At 48.0% G+C, this 21,693-nt stretch overlaps 2 long non-coding RNA genes across 2 annotated transcripts; one reads left to right on the plus strand and one right to left on the minus strand.

Moving 5' to 3' along the window:
* Positions 1–2,028: 2,028 nt before the first annotated feature.
* On the plus strand, positions 2,029–2,642 carry LOC128785314 (uncharacterized). Its single transcript, XR_008429832.1, has 3 exons — positions 2,029–2,150; positions 2,289–2,405; positions 2,556–2,642. It is a non-coding gene; the product is annotated as an uncharacterized LOC128785314 (long non-coding RNA).
* A 5,773-nt stretch (positions 2,643–8,415) lies between these two features.
* On the minus strand, positions 8,416–15,012 carry LOC128785312 (uncharacterized). The gene is made up of 3 exons (XR_008429830.1): positions 14,622–15,012; positions 9,527–9,654; positions 8,416–9,453 (listed from the first exon to the last, which is right to left on the minus strand). It is a non-coding gene; the product is annotated as an uncharacterized LOC128785312 (long non-coding RNA).
* Positions 15,013–21,693: the final 6,681 nt, after the last annotated feature.

The raw sequence follows: 21,693 nt of genomic DNA on the forward strand, positions 1-21,693 counted from the left end.
CTGCAAAATTCATTTAGCAACAGTTTTTTACCAGATTGTAATTATTTTTTTTTCCGCTTCCTCTGGGGAAATATAAACATTTCTGAATAAATGCCCAATTAATACCAGGAGAAATTTGACCATACCTCAGCTGCATACTTGTGTAAAGCTCTTAGGGACACAGTTCATTTTATCAAAAATTTGCAGGGAGAATGAAACTGAGAGGTTGAAAACAAAATGCCTTAAATTGTATGGAGAAAAAGTATGTGTGTAGTGTTGTGTTGGGTTTGTGAAGATGTATGCAAACATGTTTAAATAATCAGTATTCCAAATTAAATAATTCCTGTGGTTTTCATTTCTAGAATCCATTTCTTAAACTTACAGTCAGAGATGATTAATTTCACTCAAATAATGAACTCTGGTTCAGCTTGAGGCAAACACCTAATTTTGGGTGTGTGAGAAATGGGGGAGTTTGGGAAAAGCCAGTGGAGAGGTGGATCTCAGCTGAGCTGTTCCCACAAAAGCTGAGAGTGACTCCAGGGAGATCATCCAGGGACAACAGCATCATCCTCTAGATGGAGAAGTTAAAATAACCTTCCTCAAAAGAAGGACAACCCTCTCTGTGAGCCTCATGGAATCACAGAATGGTTTGGGTTGGAAGGACCTTGAACATCATCTGGTTCCTCCCCCCTGCCGTGGACAGGGACATCTTCCACTACCCCAGGCTGCTCCAAGCCCTGTCCAACCTTGGACACTTCCAGGGATGGGGCAGCCACAGATTCCCTGTGCAACCTGTGCCAGGGGCCCACCACCCTCACAGGGAAGGATTACTTCCCAATATCTAACCTAAATCTTCCCTCTTTCAACGGAAGTCAAGTCCAACTGTTAACCCAGCACTGCCAAACCCACCACTAAACCATGTCCCCAGGTTCTACATCATGTACAGAACCCTTTTGGTTTCATAATCAGCTTTGTGACATAACAATCCCTGAAGGATTCCCAAAAGAACTGAGCCTGGTAGTCACAGCTTTGATGCTGACATGAGGCATAGACTGGAAGTGGTACATGGTAAGTGAATTCTAAACATTCCTGGTGAAATGTCTCCCCCTGACCCACCTGCCAGACTCCCCTCATAACCAGCAGGGAGAGAGGTGCAAAGGCTGTGATTCACCTGCAGCTCCTCTAGGAGGAGGGGGACTACACTGCCAGCAGGCACATTTCTACCTGCAGAGTGCACAGGGAGCCTAGACAACTTCCTCAGATGAAAATCACACAATCACAGAATTATTAGGTTCTAAAAGACCTCCAAGACAATCAAGTCCAACCTGTGACTGACCTCCACCTTGTCACCCAGACTAGAGCACTGAGTGCCACGTCCAGTCACTCCTTGGACACCTCTAGGAGTGGGGACCCCACCACCTCCCTGGGCAGCCCTTCCAAAATGTCTCATATGGGAAGAGCTGATCTCACTGTAGCTACTCTAAAGTATCTTATGTTGATGGCTTTCAGGCTGTCAGGCAACAGCTCAAGCCAGTCATCCCATGGAAGTTTTAAAAGTTTTGTTTTTTTTTTTTTTTTTTTTTTTTTTTTTTTTGTTCCAAGATTACAAAGGGAATGGCTTCAAACTGAAAGAGTTTAGGTAGCATATTAGGAAAAAAATTCTTCCTGTGAGGGTGAGAAGGCCCTGGCATAGGGTGCCCAGAGAAGCTGCCCCTGGATCCCTGGACATGTCCAAGGCCGACAGGGCTTGGATCATGCTGGGATAGTGGAAGGTGTCCCTGCCCATGGCTGGGAGTGGGACTGGGTGACCTTTAACATCCCTTCCAATCCAAACCGTTCTGGGATTCTGTGACTGCCTTTCTGTGCTATTGCTAACTTGACAGGTTAGGGAAAGGGCAAACATTTTCAGGATTTCAAGGGCAAACTTCAGGATTTCTCCTGAAGCTGCTGACTTTGATCACTTTAAAGCTGCTTACACAGTCAACACCACGCCATACTCATGTTGAATCAGTCAGTTCCTCACCTGCAGCACGGGAAAGGAGAAAGAAACTAAAAGGAACACAAAAATGCAGTTGTCAAACCATGAAAACTGAAATCACCAAAGTTCCTGCCCAGGAGACCTGTTCCACTCATATCTGTGCTTGTCACCATGTCTGGGCAGTGACTCACAGGTATGCCAGTCATAGTCAAGGCAGAGTGAGCTCTGCTCCCCAAAATCCCCACTCAGAGGGGCCGGGGAGCAGCCAGTGGGGATCCAGAGACAGATGCTGCTGAAGGAGGTGTCTCCTTCCTCCACTGGTCTCACACAGGATGGCCCAGAGCATCCGTGAAGGAAGCAACCAGCTGAAAAGGATCCCTCACAGCCACATCCCTCGTGCTTGCACGGCTTCCAGTGTTTGCATTTCCCCTTGGCTGGTGTGACTCAGGTGCCTGTTGGATCTTGCAGCTTCCCCTCTCCCTCTGACAGCACGAGAACACGTGTTCCCAGCCAGCTCCAGGGCTGTCACGTTCAGAGGGGCTGGGAAGATCACTCCTGTCACCACCTGGAAGGGATTACAGCTGCTGTCTTTCAGCAGGGCTGAGGAGGAGGAGGGAGCAGAGGCGACGTGAGACTTGCACAGCCGTACTTCGTGTTTTCCTGTGATCCTCTGCTTGGCTTTGGGGTGGTTGTTTTTGTTTCTTTACCAGCCAGACAAATTGCTTCTTGATGTGCCTTGGTTTTGTTTGCCTGCTTGGTTTTGAAATGGGAAATATCCAGTGAAAGATGAGGAGGAGCGTGGTGAAAATTCAAGTGCAAACCACGGAAATGACGGAAATGTGTTTTCCAAAGCTGAGGTCTTTGCAGACGTGTGTGAGCAGACTCCTCTCACTAATGGAGAGCAATAATCCCCCTTTCCTGGTGGCTCCTTGTTGACACAGTGCCATATTTAGCTCCAACCACTTGAAATCCCAGCTGCCTGACAGGAAAGGGTGGTTTGTGGTTATTTCTGGACCTCAGGCTCCTCCAGTAGGTTTTGCTCTGGAGGGCAAGGAGAGTTTCCAAGCTGGTTGTGGATATGCCCTGCAAGCTCCCTCTTTTTTTAATTGGAAGTTGGAGAACTTGCACTGCAGGGCTTGGTGGCTCCTTGGCAAAGTGCAGGAATCAGTGCTTCTCCTGGATTGGATGGGATGGGAGCACTCAAATCCATGCACACATGAAGCTCCAAGCATTTGGGAGGTGCAGTGTTTTTTTCCAAAAGTGTGACACTCCTTCCCTGGGGGTAAATCCATCAGTCCCACTGCTCTCCTCCAGAGAGGCACTTCCTCGAGGATGCAGGAGGAGTGATGAGGACATGGGATAAAAAATACACAAAACTGGTTTGAACTCTGACCATGCATTGCATACTTGGCCACACTCAGTCCCTGCAGTTTGCCCTGTTCCAGCTGGGATACCTTGAGCCAAACAGGTGGGAAAGGATGTCTAAAGAAGGCTTGAAACAAACACAGGCTGCTTGGGGCTGTGGGATCTCTCACCATCTCTTCTGTTGGAGCTGCCCTGCTTTTGGTGAAAATTTTTCCCAGAGTTGCAGGATAAACTCAGCAGAGAGAGGGGCTCATTCTGCACTTCTGAGCAGTGAACAACCCAGTCTTTTACATCCCAGAAAAATGCCAAACGCCAAGACATCTCCTGAGCTGTGTCCACCCAACACAGCCTTTCTAGGAGGTGACTCAACTGGGGATTCCCTAATTATTCCAGTCCTTACCTTTTTGGTGTGGTCAGCTAGGTGTGTACACATCCTCTACATGCCAGGCAAAGAGAGGGATTATTTAGGGAGGAATTCCTGCTATTCCAAACCTCAGGCTAAAGGTAGAATAAGAGGTGTTTTCTGTGATCCTCTAGAAAATATGAAGCCTGGAGATGTTTATTTTCTCATGGCCCTCAGCCAGACCCCATGACCTTGTCAGGCTCAAGGAGCGACCTCCGTAACCCCACGGCCGCTTCTAATTTTAACTCCCTGCCCTCTGATCCGGGCACCAGGGTTTGTGCAGCTCCAACAGGAAACATCCATGTTGACCTTTCTAATTCCAGGAGCTTGATGCTCGCTTATCCCTGCAATCCACAGGAAAACCCCTACCTAAGAGCCACCTGGACCGTTTGCAAGGAATCACATTTTGCTGCAGCTGAGAGGATCCAGCCCTGCTTGGAAAAGGATGTGTTTATTCTCAGCCCTGTGGTGTGAAAGTGGGGCTGGAGTGTGAGGGTGGAAAGGTCAGGCTGTGACAGGCTGGTGTTTTTTTTTTTTTTTTTTTCCCTCAGTAAAAAGGGCTCTGCCTATTGCAGAGTCCTGGCTGAGAGAAGTGACATGTATTAACCTTTCAGCTCTTGCATAAAGGATGGCGCTGGGGCTCATTTTCCAGTTTTAAAAGAGCTGAGCCAGGCTCTTTCAGGCCTGTGACAGAGAGGGAGTGGGTGTAGGAGCAAGGTCAGGACGGTGCTTCCTAAGCGGATGGAAATGCTTCCCTGCTGTGCCTAATTAGCCTATTCCAGCACAGAAATCCTCCCTCTGCACCGGCCCGACCTGGGAGTTCTCCCTGGTCCCAGGGGCACTCCCGCCTTGGGGCAGTGGATACTTTGGCTCCTGTTCTGGTACTCCTGATCCCCTTGCAGAGAAGGCTGTAGGACTCAGGCTCATCCAAGAAATTCCATTCTTTCCACTGCTATCCCAAAGCATCCTCTCCATCACAGCAACCTCAGCCACTCAAGGCTAATTCCATGCTAAGTTTCATGAGTGGCATGGGTAAGTCTCTGCAAAAAACTCTTTGTTGTGCACTAAAACATTTGAAGAACGATTTGTGGGTTGCTAAATATTCAAATTTCTGTATTTGATTTTCAAGTATCAGTTTCTTCCCACGTTATCCAGCACAGGAACTCTACTGAATTACAAGGAACCAACTCCTGCTCTTGAGAATCTCGCTGAGCAGCAGGACTCACCCTCCTTAAGGAGTCAGGAGCAGGCAAGGAATGCAGCCAGGTTTGGCTCTCCCTCTGTCTGTCCTGGGCTGCAGTCCCTCCCTGGCTGTCCCTCCTTGCATCAGACACCTGATTCATCAAACCTCGGGGAGGGCAGGCACAGCCCAGTGCTGCAATCCCTGCAGGAATTCAGAGTCACAGAATGCTTTGAGTTGGGAGGAACCTTAAAGCTCATCCAGTTCCACCCCCTTCCATGGGCAGGGACACTTTCCTCTATCCCAGGTTGCTCCAGGTCTCATTCAACCTCCTTGAACACTTCCAGGGAAGGGGCAGGATTATGCTCTGCTCTGGGCAGGACAATGCATCAAATTGTCCTTGGGGAAGGACACAGCCCTTCTGCTCTCTCACCTTGTGGGCTGCACAACCCTTGCTGACCCCCTGCACCAGCTGAGGTGTATTTGGGGAGCTTTAATCTTGCCTTGATCTTTATGGTGACATCAGACATGTTATTTGGTTTGGGCTGCTAAACCCAGTCACATGATGGAGCAGAAAGGGAACAGGGATTTCACATTAAAATCTACAATGATTTGAAGAATGGAGGGTTTGCTGATAATAAAAATATCCCTGTCTTTCTGATAACCCATTCATATTTTATGGAAGAAGCCTTGATCTCTCCCCAGTCTCCCACCTTGTCCTGAACCTAACCTTGAAGTCAAACACCCATCAGTCCCAACATGCTTTATTTCACTTGGCTTCCCGAGAAACCTAGAGAGTAAAAATAGATCCATAGGATCATAGAATTTTTGGAAGGGACCTGAAAGATCATCCAGTTCTGACCCCCTGCCATGGGCAGGGGATAGAAGGACACTAAGGAGTAACCTGAGGACAGAGCCATAATGCTTGTCCTAGAGGTGAGAAATGTTTTATCAGACCTGGCACCATTCTGCAAGGCTGAAAATTCTATCCCAAGAACACAAATTCACATCAAGAGTAAAATTTTGGAAGTTACTAGTGTAGTAATTTAGCTTTCTGAGCAGTAATGAGTAACTCAGTTTTCAGCCCTGGGGATGCACTTCATAAGTAAGTAAACTTAAGGAATGAGACCAAGCTAGTGAGGCCTCTGGCAATATCAGCCCTCCACAGCAATGTGTGCTGGGAGGGAAGGAGAACTGAGGAGCAAATTGCATCTCTCACACGTGAGAGATGTTTCTTATCTCACCACTGCCCACGCCGCAAGGATTTGGTTACATCAGATGTCTTTTGGAGCTGTCAGCCAGTCCCAGCAAGGGACCACATCTAATCTCATCAGGTTTCACCTTCCTGTGACATCCCTGAGCAGGGAAAGAGGATTGTGCATCTCTGGCCACACCCTGGATTCACATCATGTGTGGGAGAGCTCTGCTGGAGAGGAAGGACAGAAGATGGGAAAAAAAATGAGACCCCTGTCCCCCTCCCTTCTCTCACTTTCCTGTCACTCCTCCCTATCTCTTCCTGTCTGGTGTTCCTAGCAGACACTGACATATTCCTGTCCTATTCCCAGCAATATGACAGGAATCCAATGTCCCTCTTGGGCCAGAGAGGCAGGGGAGGCACCAAGGGGAGCCGGGAGAACCCAGAACCCACAGCCATGGAAGAAAAGGATTCAGGAACAGAGCATCCATCCTCAAAGCAGGTTCTGGAAACATGAACAAGCACAGGAGTCTGAGTCTCTTTTCCAAATCAGGAGTGGTTCTAACAATCCTGCTCTTGGTTTTTGCCACGTCGGAGCAGACCAGCTTGTGGAGAATGAAAGGGTGGATTTGTATTAGTTTCATTAATAATAATGAATTGGAATTCAGATCTATGCTAATTACATCAGCAGTTGGTGCTAAGATGGGAAGACTTTTACCATTTCCTGACCCTCAGGATCACAAGAGACTACTCCATGAGCTGGGTGTCATAAAAGTATTATTGATTTGTGGGGATGATCCACAGAGAGAGGAAGATCCATTTTGCTCTGGCATGGATATCCAAACCTGGAGAGGAATTTGAAATGCCACTACTGCCTACATGTTATCAGGAACACCTACAGGCTGGTATTTCTCCAGTTAACTTATTCACAGGCCTTGATCACCATAGAATCATGGAATGGTTTGGGTGGGAAGGAACCTTAAAGCTCATCTTGTTCCATGGGCAGGGACACCTTCCACTATCCCAGGTTGCTCCAAGCCCTGTCCAACCAGGCCTTGGACATTTCCAGGGATGGGGCACACACAGCTTCTCTGGGCACCCCAAGCTTCTCACTGCCCTCAGAGGGAAGAATTTTTTTTCCCAATATCCCCTCTAAAGATCTCGTCAGTGTTTTCAGAGCAGGCTATGCCATGCACAGCCAGCAAAAACAGACACAGAAATGTTTTCTCAAGTCTCACCAGTGTCTTTCAGTCACGGGTATAAGCAGGGAACTGAGCTCTTGAGCGGTCTCAAGATGTCCCATCTGGAAGGTGTTTTTTTTGGCATAATTTTTGGCATAACATGGGGAGAACATGATCTTCCATGGCAATGCCCTAACTTCTGGAATATTCAATCCTTGCCATGCACCATTGGATAATTTGATGGCAGTGCAGAATACCTGTGGATTAGTGCCCTTTGCTGTAACACAGAAAATACAGGTTCAAGCTCCATATGGAGCTATTTTAACAAGGGCATCCTGGCAGTGAGGACAGAGGGTCTAACTGCTCAAAAGCCAAGAGATTCCCTCCTCCTGCTGCACAAATTTGTGCAAGGAACAAGCTGGCACCTTCTGCGTGCGCCCTCTGGATCAATCCCCAAAGCTAAGCAGGTAGGGACACGCTCAGCTGGTGAATCCCAGCAGGGTTTAGGGGTGAGTAAGCTCCTCACTGATCATCGCTGCTGAGAATCAGGCAGCTCCAAACATGTTCTGAAATGGAGAAATTTGTATGTGGTGAGGACTGGACTGATGGGAATAAAGAGCCGCCGGTGCATCTAGGGGTAGGTGGTGGCAAACTATTCCTTTTGGGAATTAACTACTCTAAAGGTTTGCAGCACTGAAATCCCAGGAGAGATGAATAGCACAGGGCCTTTGTTAAGCTCAGGGAATCCAGAACACCAATTTTTTGAAGAGTCAGACTCACTAATTTTCTTCATCCCTGATGAAGCAGAAGCAGAACTGGACATTGTCCTCTGCTGTTTGGTGACCAGGGAGAGGACACAGGGAATAGCTGGAGCTGTGCCAGGGAGGGTCAGGCTGAATATCAGGAAAAGTTTCTTCCCCCAGAGGGGACTGGACACTGCCTGGACACTGCCCAGGCTCCCCAGGGAAGGGTCATGGCCCCAAGGCTGCCAGGGCTTCAGGAATGTTTGGACAACGCTCTCAGGGATGCACAGGGTGGGATTGTTGGGATGTCTGTGCAGGGCCAGGAGCTGGACTGGATGATCCTTGTGGGTCCCTTCCAGCTCAGGATATTCTGTGATTCAACAGCTTTCCTGTGGCAATGAAGAGGAGGAGAGAAAGGCCACTACAAAGACAATGGAAATCTCATCTAAAGACTAAGGAATTGTCTCCCAGTTTGGGAAATGCTGGGTGAATGTTGATGGATGATGAACTGAAGCTTCACCATGCCTTCCTGGAGACCCTGTCACCCTGCTGGAGTCACCCAATCACAGGTGGACACAGCAAGGAAAGAGCAAAGCAATCCTCATCCTTACCAGATGTAAGGGTATGTGTAACCTCAGGTCTGTACAAATCCCTGCAGCCCTTGGACATCCTTGCCAGCATTCCATCACTTCCTTACATCCACAAATACGTTCAGCCCTCCCACATCCCTTCAATTCTGGACTCCCCTCAGCACCAAAAGCTGCAATTCAATTTACCAGGGATGAATGAATTTGGATTAAATTGGTGCCACGTGTACAAGTGGCAGCTGTTTTGTCATGCACAGCAGGCTCTCCTGAATATTTGCCCAGTCTCCACTGACAGGATGGGTTTGCCCTCTGCATGTGGCAGCTCAGGAGCCAGAGAGCACCTCAAGTGGCACTCGCTACCTGTGTAAGGACAGGTGAGTCACCCCTGCCCCCGTAGCTGGTGTTTAACAGGAAGTTCACCTGGGGACACCTGCAGGTGCCCTGGCTTCCCGTGCCCATAAACTGGAGCTGTCTGTAAAGTGAGGTGAACCCTGCCCTGAGCATCAAGGAGAGAAAGGATAAAGTAATAAAATCCTTTAATGGTTTCAGTGGGAAGGGACCTCAAAGTTCATCCAGTTCCACCCCCTGCCATGAGCAGGGACATCTTTCACTACCCCAGGTTGCTCCAAGCCCCATCCAATCTGGCCCTGGATTCTTCCAGGGATGGGGCAGCCACAGTTTCTCTGAACAGGTACTCACAAAGTGAATTGGAGACTCACTGAGAGAGAAATTTCTCCTTTACTGAGTAGTGCATCCCATTAGTGCATCCCAGTAGTTCATCTCAACTGGCAGAGAGCTGTATTTTTTCAGGAATGGTATTACAGCTGCAGTAACTCCCAGACCTGGAAAAAAAAAAATAATCCAAGCATAAACTATGAATTTTGGCCACTGGAGAGAGTTCCCTGCTGGTTTTACCTTTTCCAGAAAAACAGGTGTTGCATTTGGATCTTCCAAGTGGGGAAACCTAGCAAAAGACCACCCTGTCTCCATGTGTGCAGTCCCTTCCTCCTCTGTGAAATCTCTGTGGAATCTTCCCTCAATGCCTAAAGAGAGGAAAGATAAAATCCCACATCATGGGACAGAGGAGAAATCAGGCAACTGGACTGAGACACCACTGGAACAATTCCTGTGATTATATATAATAGTTATATGGAGAGACATAAATGATGACAATCCCAAGAAGTCCAGCAATTTAAGAAGGTTGGAGTGGGACTTTTTACAAGATCATGCAGTGACAGGACAAGGGAGAATGACTTTAAGCTGATAGAGGGCAGGGTTAGATGGGATATTGGGGAGAAAATCTTCCCTGTGAGGGTTGTGAGGTCCTGGCACAGGGTGCCCAGAGAAGCTGTGGCTGCCCCTGGATCCCTGGAAGTGTCCAAGGCCAGGCTGGATGGGGCTTGGAGCAAGCTGGGATAGTGGAAGGTGTCCCTGCCCATGGCAGGGGGTAGGAACTGGACGGTCTTGAAGGTTCTTTCAAACCAAACCAACCCATGATTCTGTGATCTTGGAAGAACTGAGTGTGAACAAGTAGTGACTGATTGTATCCCAACCCTTCAGAAATGGAATCACAGAGAGACAGACTGAGACAGGGAAATGGGTTAAGTCAGAGAAAAATAGAAAAATGTGTTACAGAAAAATGTAAAAAGATCAAAAAAGAGAGGGTGACAAGACAGCAAAATTGCCATGGAGGGAAGTGCTCCACCACTGCAGACACAGTGTAAATAGATCAGGTGTGCCAGAAATAAGTGAAACTACCACATCATCATCCAGTTCCTCTCTCTACCCTGAAAAACAGTTTCTGCCTGTCTCTTCTTGTCCAGGCAAGTTTTAAAACCTCCTGAGGCTGGGTTTAAAGAGTGTGATGTGTGTTTTCTTACCTTATCCATACCTGCAGTTCTTCGGTGAACTGCAGAAATAAACACAGGTGGACAATACAGGGACACTGCAGCAGGAAAGATGGGAAGAATGAGCAGGGCAAAGGGAGGAAGCAGCAATGCAAAAAGGCAGCTGGGAATAGCTGGGGATCAGTTTGATATATGGTGCCAGAGACATTATTAATGATTTGCTGTTTTTTACCTTTAAAAACTTGGGGGGGATTATTTATTATGTCACCACTGAGCTCATATGATCTATGAAAGGGGCGATAATATGTACCTGTTCCTGGCCTCTCAGATTCACTGCGTTTTTACAGTCTTTAATTAGGATTTAATTCTGCATTCCTGGCACAGAGGAAGAGTTTGTGGTGTACTTAAAGAAAAGAAAAACACTTCCCCCCTTGCTTAGAATATCCCACTTGACCATGAATGAACATCTCTGCTGAGAGTCATCACAGCATTTTCACAGGTCAAAGGATTTATTTTCCTCTGAAAATAATGAATAACCCAGGGAAACACAACTGGACTAGAAATATTGCTAAAGCCCTTCCTTCGGTGAAGTTAGCCAGGAAAGCAGTGGGCATTAGCTGCTTTCTGAGTGGGAATCTCTGCAGCAGGTATTCTGCATTTGGGAGAAAATGCCTGTGATTTGGGTCCAGAATCATCATTTGAGGCTGGGGAAAGGCAGGAGCTGCATATCCAACTCAGCCAACATCCTCACTTGCCATGCACAGGCAGAACTACAGATAACCCACAGTTACTGCTGTCCTCAGCACCATCTTAATGTTTTCCCCTGGAAATCCTTCTCTTCTCTTCTCTTCTCTTCTCTTCTCTTCTCTTCTCTTCTCTTCTCTTCTCTTCTCTTCTCTTCTCTTCTCTTCTCTTCTCTTCTCTTCTCTTCTCTTCTCTTCTCTTCTCTTCTCTTCTCTTCTCTTCTCTTTTCTCTTCTCTTCTCTTCTCTTCTCTTCTCTTCTCTTCTCTCCTCTCCTCTCCTCTCCTCTCCTCTCCTCTCCTCTCCTCTCCTCTCCTCTCCTCTCCTCTCCTCTCCTCTCCTCTCCTCTCCTCTCCTCTCCTCTCCTCTCCTCTCCTCTCCTCTCCTCTCCTCTCCTCTCTCCTCTCCTCTCCTCTCCTCCTTTTCCTCTCTTCTCCTTTTCCTCTTCTCTTTTTTTCTCTCCTCTCCTTGACTGCAGCCCTGAGCTGGTCCCCAGATGGGTGACAATGGCCTTTCAGATGCCTAAATACCTCCTGTCCCCTGTCTCCTGTCCTCAGAGGTCACACTGCAGACTGTGGGCATCCTCTCTGAGGATCCAAAGGGATTGTACTGGGCATGGCATAACCTGGCAGTGAGTCAGCCCAAAATTACAAGGGAAGAGAAGAAAGGTGATGGGTGGCAAGAAATGGGGTGAGTGAACTGTCAGAGAAGAGCAGTTTAGTGCAGGCACACCCAAGGGTGAAGGTCAGTGCAGAGGAGGTGGATGTGAAGTGCTCCTCCCAAAGCTCCAGAGGGAGAGTGCCTGGATCACTCCAGCTCTGCCTGCCACTGAGATCTGGGGTGAATTTTGAAGCTGTGTGATTGAGAAAAACAGATTTTCTGGCTCCCTTGGTTCTCGGCACACACTGAGAAATCCCATAAGCACTGTGCCAGGCTGAACTTGCCCTTTGGGTAGGAGAAGGCTCCAAATTTGCAGGTGGAGTGTAGCCATGGCACTGAGGAGATGGAGACCTCCAGAAGCTGTTTTATTACATTCCAGATCTCCTCCATGAGCAGAGCACCTATTCCTGGTGGTCTGGAGAAGAAAAATAATAAAACAATCCGAATAACTATTCTGAATTGTGGGAAAATGCACCTTTATCCTGCTCCTGGCCTGATTCTTCCCCTCCTCAATGCCTTGCTGAGTGCTTTTGTTGGTTGATAGCTTCAGCATGGGACTGAGGATGTGGCTGTTCATTCAATAAATACCAAGAGCACTTGCAATGGGCATTTTCCTGCCCAGGGTCACCCAGGCTTGTTACTTCCACCTGCCTGAGATTTGGATGGGTGGGAGCTGGGTGTTGGGGAAGTCAGGAGGTGACTTACCTGTGATTGTCTCGTGGTGATGATGGCAAGTCTCTAACAGAGGTAGAATCAAAAATCCTGGAGTGGTTTGGGCTGGAAAAGATCTTAAAGCTCATCTCATTCCACCCTCCATGGGCAACCTTCCACTATCCCAGGTTGTTCCAACCTGGCCTTGGACACTTCCAGGCATGGAGGACCTCTGTTGCTTGTGTGATTTTATAGATTTAGTCCTCAGGACATGGTTTTTTCTCATCACTTCTGCACCACTGGGATGTGACCTACAAATCCTCACCCTGGACTGTCCCAGGATGAGGCTATGAGGGAAGAGGAAAAGGGATGGCCCAGGTGTCCTGGACTCATCCACAATGAACTTTTGGCAGGAAAATGAGGTACAGACAGCAAAATGTGAGGAATGAAGCTCAGGACAGAGCTGACATGAGCTGTGGGATAAGCAAAGCCACCAATAATTCGAAATGTTCATTATTATTTTCACTAAACTGCAAGGAGGCATTAGGGGATCATGGATGTGATGTGGCTTTCTCAAAACCACTCCAGGCACAAACTAATTCTTGTCTTCCAAGCTGCATTCCCACCATTTCCCATCCTATCTGCAAGCAGAGCCTCATATCAGCCCAAAAACCCAGCTGCTGCCAGTCAGGAAAAAAATAATTAAGAAAGGACCATCTGAAAAATCCAGTGGTTCCTGAGCAAAGCAAGAGGTCTCCATATACCGTGGTGGTAAGACTTTAACCTAAACTGATATTAAAACAGAAATAAGACATGGTCCCTGTTTAATTTAAAGCAAACATGTGCCATTAAAACATGCTTCAGTTATTAAAATTAATTACATAAGTGAGTAGCAGCCTGAATTAACTTTCAGTTGAAACATTTACCCAAGCTGAGAGACTCTGAGGCTCATTTTTCAGTTTCAGTCTTGCTGGGGATGATATAAAGCTCCCCATAACCTCTGTGACCTGGAAGAAGCCACGCTCAGTCAATACCCCCTCAGAATGACAGGTCCCAAATCCCACTGGAAGCTGTGATGGATTGTCCTGGGGTGAGATTTCATACATCTCCTGCTTTCAGAGGGGAGCTGACACGAATAATTGGTGCCACTTTTGCTGGGACCGTGCCAAATGCTGACAAAACAGTTCCTAATCAGAAGTGCTGGGATTTGTGAGCTGGACAAGAGGGAGGTGTCACTGTGGCAGTGAGCTCGAGGGGTCTCAGCTGGCTGGGACAGAGTGGCCTCTTGGCCGGTGCAAGAGCTCGCTGTTGTGACAAAGGCTGGTGGCAGCAGCTTGGCAAGAGCTCTGCAAACACAGAAACCCCACAAAAGTCTCACCCTGAGTCCTGGAGAGCTCAGGAGTTCAGGAGAAAGGGCATCAGCCCCTTTTTCTGCAAGTCCACCCTTAATCCTCTCTTGGAAGACCCACAGGATGCTGCCATGCAGGATGGGGAAACATTCTTTGGTGCCATATGGTGCTGCATCACTGTATACAGTTTCAACCCTAAAAATCTGATTATTTCTACAGTCATTCAAGAGTGACAAGGATTAGTGACTTTCTCAACATCCCAAAGGGAGTCTGGATCCAGGGCCTGACCCTGTTTTCCCACAAAACTCCTCCTGCACCACAGTTCCTACCACTCTGTTGCAGCCACTCTCCCCCACCTGCTTTTCACCGGGAGCAGGCTGTGCCCCAGCCCTGACTCAGCCCCCAGCAAAACATAGGAGGGACAGGGAGCTGTTCCCTGGGAAATTGATCCATCCTGACAGGCTCCTGGGATAAATCAAAGTTATCTCCACTAAGCTGGGGGGTGACTGATACCACGGCACAAAGCTCACTGAGGAGTTTCAGGCTGTTAGAGGGATTCACCCAGTAAAAACACCCTCGGTTCCATCCTTAAGAACTTGGATTTGGAGACACATGAATAGGGGGAGGGTTTTTTTCCATGTCCCCAGGGCTTTCAAAGGCTGCTGAATTGTCCTGCTCCTCTCCCACTTTTCCTTTGCCGCATTGTTAGCGTTATCAACAATACCCATGCTATAGCACCACGCAGGAAAATAATTCCACACCTGGCACTGGGCTCGTATCCTGTCTGCGGGGGCCACAGGGCGAACAATCGGGTCTGCACCTCCCGTATGGCACCGAGCACGGAGCAGGGAAGGAAACCTGAGGCAGCGGCACAATTGGCGGGGAAGTATCGGCCGCGCTCCGAGTAATTTTGGCCGCCGTCGGATTTGCAGTTGGAGCTCGGGATTTAGGGACACGCGTGCGTTGGACGCCCTCTGCTGCTGATAAATGTGAGTTTGTCGTGTTTCTCTTCAGGGACGGCGTTCCAAGGCCAGGAATCGCAGAATCACAGAGTCATAGAAATATGGGATCATAGAATCACAGAACCATGGGATCGTGGAGTCATAGAACAGCAGAATTATAGAAAGACCCGTGGAATCATGGAGTCATAGAGCCAGGCCATCAGAGAATCGTAGAACCATGGTATCACGGAATCATGGAATCATAGAACCAAACAGCCATGACATCATAGAATCACAGAGCCATCATGGAATCATAGAACCATGATATCATGGAATCATAAAATCATGGAATCATGGAAACATAAAATCATAAAATCATGGGGCCATGACATCACAGATTCATGGAATCTTAGAACCATGGAATCACAGAATCGTGGAATCATGGAATCCTAGAGCCATGACACCTTAGAATCACAGAACAATGACATCATAGAATCATGGAATCATAGAACCAGGGAATCATAGAGCCATGACATCACAGAATCATACAACCATGATATCATGGACTCATGAAATCATAAAATCATGGAATTATGGAATCATAAAATCACAGAGTCATGACATCACAGGATCACGGAATATTAGAACCATAGAATCATAGAATCATGGAATCATAGAATCAGAACCATGATGTCATAGAATCATAGAGCCATGACATCATAGAACCATGATATCACGGAATCCTAGAATCACAGAATCATGATACCATGGAATCATAGGATCATGGAATTATGAAATCACAGAATCATGATACCATGGAATCATGGAATCATAGGATCATGGAATTATGAAATCACAGAATCATAGAACCTTGGAATCATGGACTCACAGAACCATGATATCATAGAATCATAGAATCATAGAATCACAGAACCACAGAGTCATGGAATCATGGAATAACAGAATGACAGAATGGTTTGGGTGGAAAGGGACCTTAAAAATCATCTCATTCCAAGCCCCTGCCATGGACGGCTCTGTTTTCACATGAGCACAAAATAATAACAACAATATAGAATGGAAGGGCCCTGTAGGCCATGCCCTACCCCCAAAGCAAAATATTTTTTTTGAATTCTGATTGTTGCAGCTTTTCCCCTCTTCTTCTTAAACCTTCTTTTGAATGATATTTATTTCCTGCTCCATTCTGCTCCTCCATCAGTTTAACAGCACGGTCAGTTGACCTCCAGTGCTGCAACGCAGTAGAACAAGTGCAGCCACTGGCTGTGAATCATCCAAAAGTTCTCTTTGCCCAGGAAAGCTGTGGCTGCCCCAACCCTGGAAATGTCCAAGGCCAGGTTGGACGGGACTTGGAGCAACCTGGGGTAGTGGAAGGCATCCCTGCCTATGGCAGGGGAGTGGAATGGGACGAGTCTTAAGGTTCCTTCTAATCCAAACCATTCTAGGATTCTATGATTGAGGTCCCCACAACCACCACCCCAATATCTCACAGAGTTTCTGAAATTCTGGAAAGTCTGGCTCAGTTCTGTCTCCCACGATCATGACTTTCTCCATCCCTGGACAGCACAGCTAAAGTTGTGGACGCAGACCTGACCTCTCAGGTTGTATCTTCTTCCAAAACCTCTCCATTTTCATTGACTTACCCACCTTTTCTGGCAAGATCTTCACACTGGGCTGGCAGCCTCCTGAGGTTACCTGATCACTGGAGAGGGAGAAGATGCTCTTTAAAAGGTCCATTTTGCTTTGGGCAAAGGTTTGGAATTACCTGATTTAATAATTGTGGCTGTGCCAGAGGGATTTTATCCAGGATGAAATACGTTTGGTGACCTATGCAGACAGAAAATACCCTGCATTTTCTCTTGGTATCAAGATTTTTTAATTAGAACTCTTAAGAAATTCCTTTGTCAATTCAACCCCTCTTTCTCTCCAACTGTGCTGTGATCCTACAGCCCAGAGAGCAACCTGAGGGAGCACATATCTGAGAGAAAGTGCCTTGTGGGGTCTCATAGGAACACACACCTTGTGGACTGATTTCTGGAGCCCTGGAGTCAGAATCAGCATCCAGGCTGTGCACTGACTGATTTTTGAAGGCACACTGACCCTGTTTCAGCACCTTGGCATCCAAGAAAAACCCTTAGGGAAACAAAGACCCAGTTTAGGTGTTCACTCTGAATCATTTCAGTGTTGTAGAAAAACTTCATCCTCACCTGTCTGCTGATAAAAGCAGTCGGGAGGATTAGGGAAGGCTTTGGTTCAAGTTCCTCATCCTAGGAGTGCTTCAGACCAACACCTGTTAATTGCACCAAGGTGTAATGGACCTTAGGATGAGCCAGGCTGTGATCAGGAGTTCTTTACTCCACAAATGACATTTGCCACCCTTTGGGCCTTTCAGAGCCACTGTCACTTGGGGAGCACCTGTGTAGGAGCTTTGTTGTGGCTTGCTCCAACAAACAGTCAAGGTACCTATAAAGAGTAGGATTCTGGTCAGGATTCTCAGCTGCTTAGGACCTCTTCCCACACAAATTCTGTTCAGGATATCTTCTCACTCTAATTTCAATACCTTGTGCCCACCTTGCCCAGCTGTGTCCTCTCTGCAAATGGTGTCCTCTGTCTTACACCCCACATGAGTGACTTGCAGCCCCCAGCCCCCACACCTGTGGGTTTGATTTTCAGGGAAGCCAGGGTAGTTTGGATCACAGGGTTTTTTTTCCAGTGAGAGGAGGCAGACAGAGTTTCCCAGTAAGGAATCTGAATGAGTTCCCAACTCCCAGGGGGAGCTGGATGCCTCCTTCAGCTCCCAGGGATGAAGGCACTTCCAAGCTGTGTCCCGTGATGCTCCGTGGTGGTGACAAACCCACTCCCGTCCCTCTGTCTACCTCATCCCACCTGCACCCAGATGTGGCAGCACTCCAGGCTCCCAAGCACTGATGAAAGTGTGGAGATTTACTTCTGGCGCTGGGAAATACTTCATCTTGACAAAACAACAGCCATATTTCCTGTATCTGTACACAAAAGAAATAACAGGCAAATGTGTATCGAGTGGATTTATCTACACAGGATTTTGCCTTACAAGGAACAATGGAAACTCAAATCCATGTGGTTGCCCAACCACAGCAGAGTGTTTGGATTTTTTTTTTGGGGGGGGGGGGAGAAATATTGTGCATAGGGGAGTTCCTTAACACAGCAAGACAGCAGGGAGCTTCCTGTTATGAAAACAGTCAACAGCCTGACATTCAGCGATCTGACATTCCCTGCACCCACCGTGATAAACAGGGCTGATAACGATCTGCCACAATAGGTACAATAGCACCCCCATAAAGGAATAGGACGTGGACAGAGCCTCAATACACAAATATCCCAAGCCATCTCTTCCAGCTTCTTTTATACAGTAGATAATCTCATCCTGCTTTCCGTATTTTCCCAACATTGATTCATTTCCCCTCAGGCAGGGGTCAAAGTGGGAGCTGGGTGTTTGACACCACTTTCTCGCAGGTCTTTGTAGTTCAGAGGCAATGGGTTGAGATCTGAAAACTGTTTACTGGGTTTCCCTTCCTCCTGCAATTCATGATCCCTGCATTTCAATGCCACAGCTGCTGGAGTCCTCTAGCTTGTCCCCAGAGTCACCTCCTCGATCTGAATTAAATCCCAGAAGCAAAACAAAAAATAGTGGGAACCTCTTCCCCCTTCAATGACCCTGGTAATGGATGCTGGAGCTGCCTTTTTTCCTCCCTGATTCCCTACAGCCTCCACCACAGTGATGCTCTGAGTTTCTCTGCTAAAGCTGCAGAAGAAGAAATATCAGATTATATTAATTTCCCACCAAGTAAGTGTTGGATGAACTTTTCCTACATCTGAAAGTGATGGCAAAATAAAAGAAGAGGATCTCCTTTACAGCTGCTCAGCTCCTAGGCTGCCCAGAGAAGCTGTGGCTGCCCCTGGATCCCTGGAAGTGTCCAAGGCCAGGTTGGACACTGGTGCTTGGAGCAACCTGGGACAGTGGAAGGTGTCCCTGCCCTTGGCAGGGGGTGGGAACTGAATGAGCTTTCAGATCTTTTCCAACCCAAAACATTCTGGAATTCTATGATTCCTATATTTGTTTTAAAAGGGCTTTGGCCATTTTCCAGCCCTTCCACAAACTCCAGTGAGGTTTAGTGGAGCATCTCCCAACTCTCCCCCACAGACAGCAATTCCTTCTCTAGGTCCTATAGGAAAATAATAGAGACTCAGCTGCTGTGTATTAAGAGCCTGTGGGTACCTCCCAGGCAGCAGAAACAGGAGAGACACAGCCTAATCCTCAACTTTTGCTCTGAAAGAAAGGACAATCTCTCCCTGGCTGGCAGGAGCCTTTGTGGAGGGGAGGATATGATCTGTAACATGGAAAATTTTGAAGCACTCCTTGGAGGCACAAATCAGTCCCATTGGCCCTTGATTCCGCTGCTCGCTCACAAAGAATCTTCCTTTGAAGCTTCCTTTGAAGCCAGCATTCCCATCCAGGCAGCATGGCTCCAGCAGGAGATGGGAATGAGGCTGGGCATCACCCCATGCAAACTGGGCACAGGAAGATTGTGTCCCACATGCAATAGCTGGCCAGAGGTAGCACTTATGATTTAGCACAGAATTTATTGCTTTAAAAGGTATTTGAGTTCTTTCTGCCATGCTTTGTTAGAAGAAGCTATCTCAGGCTGGTCTTGCTGGTGACTTGGGGACAAGGCCATCAGCAGCACAGAGCCAAGAGCTTGTCCTGGTGCTCCCAGACATCTGAGGAATCCCTCTGACATGGGGGTGCACAACCTTCACCTCCCTTGAGCTCTGGAGCCTGTGCCTGCCTCCCAAGGGAAGCAAGGACCATGGCTCCCTTTGAAAGCACAGCTGGAGGAGGCACTTGTTCAGCAGGTTGTTGTTTCCATGAGGATGCTGAAGCACCTTTGTCACTTCCCCACGAGGCCAGTGCCTGGGGAGGTGGGCCCTGACGTCAGGGGGTAATTCTTTGTGCCCAGGAGTCTCCTGGGTCATCGTTCTGCCTCTCTGAAATATCTGACTGCTGGCTCAGGTCTCACTCAGTGAACAGGCACCAGTTTTTCCCTCGATCACATGGCCCTAATTCCTTTCTGCACCACCCCATCCATGAAAAAGGACAGGCAGTGGTCAAACCACCAGCCCTGGGGAGGTTTATGATGGGTACCAGAAGGTGGCCAGGCACTGAACAGGATCCTCAGGGAATAGTCACATTCCTAAGGCTGACAGAGATCCAGGAGTGTTTGAACAGCACTCTCAAGCACAGGGTGGGACTGTTGGGGTGTCCTGTGCAGGGCCAGGAGTTGGATTTGATGATCCTGGTGGGTTTGTTACAACTCAGGATTTTGTAGTCTAGTTCAGTCTAGAAAATAGCCATGAATTCAACCCATACTACAAAGCGTTAGGTGACATCTGGAAGTATTTGTGTCACCTATTAACATCAGTCAAGAACACTCAGAAAAACCATCCTAAAAGCCAAAAAGAAAGAGAAAAATCAACCCCATCTGGTCTGAGAAGCCTCTGCTGTGCAGCAAAGTCTTTGTGTGTGCCTGAGACTGCAAGGGAAGGAGCCGTGCTACCTCAGGTCATGCTGACACCGTGTCTGGCACCACTTGGAAATCACAAGGACCAACATCTTGACCCTGGGGCAGCACTTGAAAGCACCCTTGGCTAAAATCTTGCAGGGCGAGAAATGTGAAGAGCATGGAGGGCAGTGAGAGCTGCACTGGGGATCTGGGAACCAGAGCACGTTTTCCTCATGGGGAAATGTCACTGCCATGCAAACACACTCATTAAAATGGGTTCATGCTCATTAAAAACGGGCTGTAACTCTACCAACCAGTGCCAGGACTCGCTCCTAGCCATGGCCCTGTGGAAGTTGCCCTCTAACCCATGGAACAGGGGTCCCACACAAGATTCCCAGCTGGTCGCTGGTCCGTGCTGGTGCCTGAGCCGTTCCTGGGCTCGCTGTCACTGGGCTGGGCCAAACCCATGTCAAGGAATGCTCAAACAATCCAGTGGTGCGGATGAAGGAATTCCTGTCTGGGGTAATTGACTGCTGTGATGCAGCCCTCGAGCCCTCCGTGACCTTGTTTGGTCGCAGTATCTGATTTATGCCACCGTTAATTGCCATAATTCACTATTTCCGCTGCAGTAGCAGTGAGGAGCCTCAGGCTGGGGAAGAAATGCTTGTGCTGGGTGCTGCTCAAAAGCAGAGCAGGCCATTTCTGCCCTTAAAAGGGTCTGTAAATCAAAATATAACCTGTGAGAAGGAGAACTGGCACTCACAGGGGCAGGGGAAGGTTGCTGCAGTGACAAGTCACACTCCTGTGATCTCCTGAGGGGGTGGGAAAAGGCTTTTAAAGCCAAAAATGAAACTTTTAAGGACAGATCAGAAGGAGAATCCCCTGTGCATGCACAGGAAGGTCCTTGCCCTCGCAGGGCACAGTGCATTTGTTAGAGAGCACCCAGTGCTACCTCCCAGGCACCCACCCTGGAGCAGGAGGGTGCAAAACCTTCCCAGGCCACTCAGGGATTGGGTCACATCCTTATTTCTCAGGTGCAAAATGACCCTAAAGCAAACATTCTGGTGCACGAGTGGCTCATGTGTTGCACTTGCGTTGTTTGCAAACCCTTCAGCTTTTATGTGCTCTGTAGCTGGGAGATGTTGAGCTGAGCAGCTGTGTTTGACCAGCAAACTCCTCAGTGCCTCCTGGTCCCCCATCACTGCCTCAAACGGTCTCAGGATCAACCCCAAAAGTTGCTCTTCCAGCAACCAAAGGGACTTTCACTCTCCCTTTCCATTAGGAATGGAAGAAGCTTCCCTCAGCTTCTCTATGCACCAAAGTGGCCACTGCATCAT

Source organism: Vidua chalybeata, chromosome 3 (genome assembly GCF_026979565.1).
Source record: "Vidua chalybeata isolate OUT-0048 chromosome 3, bVidCha1 merged haplotype, whole genome shotgun sequence".
Lineage (NCBI taxonomy): Eukaryota > Metazoa > Chordata > Aves > Passeriformes > Viduidae > Vidua > Vidua chalybeata.